Below are 5806 nucleotides of genomic sequence, written 5' to 3'. Positions count from 1 at the left end.
ATTATGGTGTGATATTGGCTTGTGTCCGTAGGCTTCTTTACTTGGCAACATATTGGCATTAATTTGATATGTTTCTCTGGTTATGCTAACATATTCATATATCGGGTTGAGGTGCACGATGTGGGCAAGGAGATGGAGCTAGATCTTATTAAACAATATAGTCAGGTTGACTGTTGATCTACACTGTTTATTATCACTTTGCATATCTTCTGACATTAAATCTTCAGGTTGAACGGATATTTGCTGATAGGGTCATCAAAGCTGATGGAGATGATCTGGTTCCTGAATATTTAGTCAAATGGCAAGGACTTCCTTATGCAGAATCTACCTGGTAATTTTCATGGCATGGTATCCAGTTTTATGGTTATGATTATTGTTTTGCACATGGATGAGCTTTGATCATATACACAATATCTCTACCTCTGTTGATTCAGAGTATGATTATATGTGATGATCTTTCATACATTTTATATTCTATCTGGTGGATGTTAATTTTTTATTGTAGGAAATAGGAATATGCCTTTACTGTTTAATTAGTATGCATTAGTCTGACTGACCTTGCTGTTGGTGCGTTGTTTCAGGGAAAAAGATACATATATCGATTTTGCTCAAGATGCAATTGATGAATATAAGGTAAGTACTCAGTACTCTATAATAGCTTCTGTAAATTTACCTAAGTGTGTAATGTTGTATCATGACCGGCTTGTGGGGGATAGAGATCTACAAAAGCTGGAAGCTCTTGTTTAAGATTTTGTTGTGTTAAAGGGAGCTGACTGAGAACATTGTGCTCTCTGATGGTTGAAGAACTGCCTTTATGTTATGCTGAATTTATCGTGCCTGCATTGCCTTAGGACCCATTTGTTTCAGCTTATAGATTATATAATCTAGATTATAATCTAAATTATATAATCCAAATTATAATATACTATATGTAGCTGTTTGGTAGTCTAGACTATATAGATGTAGATTATAATTTACTTATTGTAATTATCGCTTGTCTTGCAGACAGGCAATTGAAAATGAGAATTGATCTTTTTTATGGGCGAAGTGTTGAAGATGGCTTTGGTGAAGAAAATGTCTTGTTAGCATCAAGTAAGTGGCGACATCACAACCCCTACAAGCTTGTGCCTTAAAACAAGAGGATACAAGAAGTTGGAGTGCTTTTGTGAAGGCTTTTGCGAATCACTTGAAGCATTAGTACTTTTGTGAATGATTTTGTAAAGTGTTTGCAAATATGTGCAAAACATAATAACATGTGTAGGTTTTGTGAATGATTTTGTTGTGGTGCTTGTTGATGGTTTATGTGATGTGGATCTATCATTGTGCAATACTAATTAAATTTGTATATCTATGTGATTATGTGTATAAAAATTGGTGATTTGTGATGCTTTTGTATATATAACAGTTGTTGAATGCTAATTAATGGCATATTATCATTATTAACGACTATAATTAGGGGCAACTTTCTGTTGGTTGCTAAATGTATAGTATAACGACTCACGATTGGTTGCTAAATCTATAGTACAACAACCCACAGTTGGTCGCTAAATATACAATATTAGCAATGGAGGGTCGGTCGCTAAAAAGATGTCGGTCGCTAAAGCCTTTAGCGACGGCACTTACAGCGACCATCCTTATGGGTCGCTAAAAGTTTTTAGCGACCAACCGTAGGTCGCTGAAGGCCGTTTTAGCAACCAACCGTAGGTCGCTGTAAGTGAACCGTCGTGTAGTGGCTTGTTAAGTTCTTGGTTTCCGTTCAAAAACCAAATCCATCCTTAATTGAGGGGTGTCTACCAACAGTGTAGGCATCTCTAGCAAATTTTAACTTCTCATAGTTATCCTTGCAAGTCTTAAGTTGAGCATTAAGACTTGCAACCTCATTGTTTAACTTAATAATGGTAGAAGCATATTTATTACAAGTATCAACATCAAGGTCTTTACATCTATTACAAATAACAACATGCTCTATACATGAACTAGTTTTATTTACTTTCTCTAGCTTAGCATTCAAATCATCATTTAAATTCTTTAAGCTAGAAATGGATTCATGACAGGTAGACAATTCAGAGGATAGTATTTCATTTTTCTTGACTTCTAGAGCAAGAGATTTTTTAACACTAATGAATTTATCATGTTCATCATACAAAATATCTTCTTGCTTTTCTAGCAATCTATCATTTTCATTAAGAGCATCAATTAATTCATTTATTTTGTCTACCTTAGTTCTGTCTAATCCCTTAAACAAGTCAGTATAATCTATTTCATCATCAGACGATTCTTCATCACTAGAAGAGGTATATTTGGGAGTGTCTCAAATACATACCTTCTTCTCCTTAGCCATAAGGCACGTATGGCGTTCGTTGGGGAAGAGTGAAGATTTGTTGAAGGCCGAGGCAGCTAGTCCTTCATCTTCGAAGTCGGATGAGGAACAGTCAGAGTCACATTCCTTCCCGATGTGCGCCTCGCCTTTGGCCTTCCTGTAGTTTTTCTTCTTTTCCCTCTTCCCATGCTTCTCTTGTGCTTGGTCATTATCGTTATCGGGGCATTGTGTAATAAAGTGACCAGTCTTACCGCATTTGAAGCAGGAGCGTTTTCCCCTTGACTTGTTCTTGTTGGGGTACTCCTTGCGTCCTTTTAGTGCGGTCTTGAAGCGTTTGATGATGAGCTCCATCTCATCCTCATTGAGCCCGGAAGCCTCCACTTCTGCTACCTTGCTAGGTAGCGCCTCCCTGCTGCTAGTTGCTTTGAGAGCAACAGGTTGCGGATCGTAGACTGGAAGTGGACCATTCAAGGCATCATCCACATATCGTGCTTCTTTCACCATCATGCGCCCGCTCACGAATTTTCTGAGGATTTCCTCGGGCGTCATCTTGGTATACCTGGGGTTTTCACGAATAAGGTTTACAAGATGAGGATCAATAACAATGAATGACCTGAGCATGAGTCGGACGACATCATGATCCATCCATCTTGTACTCCCGTAGCTTCGGATTTTGTTGACAAGGGTCTTGAGCCTGTTGTACGTCTGTGTTGGCTCTTCTCCCCTTATCATCGCGAATCTCCCCAGCTCACCTTCCACTAGTTCCATTTTTGTAATCATGGTGGCATCATTTCCCTCATGTGATATCTTGAGGGTATCCCAGATTTGCTTAGCGCTCGAGGGGACTCGCCCTGATCAACTCATAGTCACCATTGACACCATGGTGTCGCCCGCGCCCCTAACAGTCGGGGTGGAGACGCTGAGGACGGGGAGGCCGCGGTTGCCATTCCCTCGCATCGCGCTAGGGGGATCTGGGGTGGAGGTCGGCGTGGCGGCGGTGGAGGCGCCAGAGCCGCGATCGGAAAGGGCGGGGCATGGCGAGGAGGAGGTGGCGGCGTAGTTAGGGGAGAGGAGGAGGAGGTGGCGTAGGGGCGCGGACGCGCGGTGCGAGATCAGGGGCGTGGAGGCGGGGGCAACGCTAGGGTGGGGGCGGGGGCACGACGGGTTACGGACGACAGAACCGTGCACCACTCTAATGCGCCCATCTAGTACAGTAGTACTCTATTGTGATGGGAATGTTAATTGATCAGCCATCACTCTCCTGGTGGCAGCTGGTTGCAAATGTTGTGGGGTTTTGGTTGGGGGATAAGACACCTTCAGCGAACTTGATCAGGGCACATCAAGTTGCATTGAACTTGATAGATGGGCACAATCCAGAGTAGCCTTAGCAGATGGGGAGCCACCGTCGGTGCAAAGCAGCTTTAGCAGATGGGGAGTCACCGTCGGCGACCGCCATTCGACTGGTTTCCGTTGGCCCATCACCATACACACACATACACTGATATGTTAAGAATAGTGGTGACAGCTCAAAGGTAAGCGTCTCAAGTGCCCATAAGATTGGTAGGTGAAGAGAATTTTAACTCAATATTGTATCTGTATCTTTGCCGACACCCTCTTTTGCTGTTATATACTACAAAAGAGCTAAGATACATAGGATCGTGGGAATGTACAGTACAAGGAAGTGGTGCATTTTTTACTGTAGAGATTGCTGAAGACCTCGCACAAATAGGCCTTCTTGTGCTCTCATTTGGGTGGCTGTAGAAGAGATTTTAGGTTTTATAGGCTCATCATCATCCATCATCGTTGCTCCAGCCCCCATACTTCTCTTAGGAGCGTGTATCTTGTATTCTCCATGGAAACTCCTCTCCGAGCACTGAAGTGTGCAAAACCATTTGACGGAGAAGGTGGGGCGCTCCTGTCGATTAGGGATGCGAGGGGAGAATCCAGGTCGTCAAGGTCGTCGTCACTGGTGTACCCTCTCCTCTGCACCATTGAGGCTTTCCTGTCCAGCTTCGCGCCACCTCCTATGTCTGCTGCTCTCTCTGCCGCATCCAACATTGAAGGTGTGCGGTACACTATAGGGGCAGCGATGCACGGAAACACACTAGTCGCGTCTTTGTTGGTGTGACGCTCCAGCAAGCTCTGCATAGCATATGTATATCAGTGCATTTGAGTGACATTGTCAGCAAGATGTAGTGTGCAATGCTGGAGTAGAGAACGAGTGGAACAAACCTCGGAATTCAGCTCTTCAAAGACCGTGCTTGGAACCGGATCAGGGCAAAACTCATCAGGGGTTAAGTTGCACAGGATCCTAGTCACTAACTGAAGGAGTAGTAGGGATATATATATATATTGGTTGGAGTGAGTATATATCTATACCAGTATATAATCCACCAATTTAAACTTTGCAAAACACACATAAGCAAATCACTCTCATAACCCCACTAAATCTACTAAAAAATTGCACTCAAATTTAACATGTCATCAAAATCAACGGTTCATATCGCTAAATAACCATCTCTTTTTTAATCACTCAAATCCAATGAACAATAATATTTGAATAATATTCTATCCCTCCTCTCCCTCCCCTGTCCCCACCAGCCACCCTCCTCCCCCAGCATCCCCACCACCCCTAGGGGTGAAAACGAGATGGATACAGACGAATAGTAGTTAATCATGTATCCTACCCTAATGTATTTAAATTGGATTCAGGATCAGATATGGATAGTTAGAAACGAGACGGATACGATACAGGGACCAAATATTTATTCGGGCGGATAAGTGACCGATACGAATATTATTTGGTCGGATATCGGATAATTATCGGATAATGCATTAATTTCTTATCATAAAATATTCTTGTTCAACCACGAAATTGCAAATAAATTATCAAGACTAATAAACATTTCATAAGAAGATAACCTAAAGTCCCCACATAAAAATGGTAAAGTGAAGTATTGATTATGTTAAAACTTGGATACTTAGTTTGATTTCGCGTATAACTCACGCAATAAGTGGAAGTGAAATAGAAGAAACGTTGACATCTTGTGAATTTTATAGTCCCGTTATTTTAGATGACTATATGCGGCCACATTTTGTGCTTCCGTATAATTTCATGAATTCTGAGGTTATTTGTGCATTATTAATTTCTTTGTACATAAATCATCAAAATATAATTAAATTCATAAAATACAATAGTTTCGACCAAAAATTGCAAATAAGTTACTAAAACTAATAAACATTCTATTCGAAGATAACCTCAAGTCCCCACATGAAAATGATAAGTGAATGTTGGGGCGAAGGCGAAGACGCTACCCTTCGCTCGAAGCCTTCGTCGCCTCGCTACACCAACGAAGGCGAGATGACCGGCGCGGTGGCCTTCGTCCTCTCCATTGCAAGACGAAGGCCAGACTCCGATGAAGTCTGCTAGTCCCGCGTCCTCATCTCGCCTAGAGGCCCATGAGGAATTCGGCCCACTGTAACGGG

The 5806-nt window shown here is 42.1% G+C and overlaps 1 long non-coding RNA gene across 1 annotated transcript; it reads left to right on the top strand.

Moving 5' to 3' along the window:
* Nucleotides 1–229: 229 nt before the first annotated feature.
* LOC103635522 (uncharacterized) lies at nt 230–1276 on the top strand. Its single transcript, XR_002264337.2, has 3 exons — nt 230–331; nt 582–633; nt 1006–1276. It is a non-coding gene; the product is annotated as an uncharacterized lncRNA (long non-coding RNA).
* The last annotated feature ends 4530 nt before the right edge of the window (nt 1277–5806 follow it).

This window comes from Zea mays, chromosome 8 (assembly GCF_902167145.1).
Source record: "Zea mays cultivar B73 chromosome 8, Zm-B73-REFERENCE-NAM-5.0, whole genome shotgun sequence".
Classification (NCBI taxonomy): domain Eukaryota; kingdom Viridiplantae; phylum Streptophyta; class Magnoliopsida; order Poales; family Poaceae; genus Zea; species Zea mays.
Note: the sequence above shows the minus strand (reverse complement) of the source record. Positions and strands in the feature narration are given on the sequence as shown.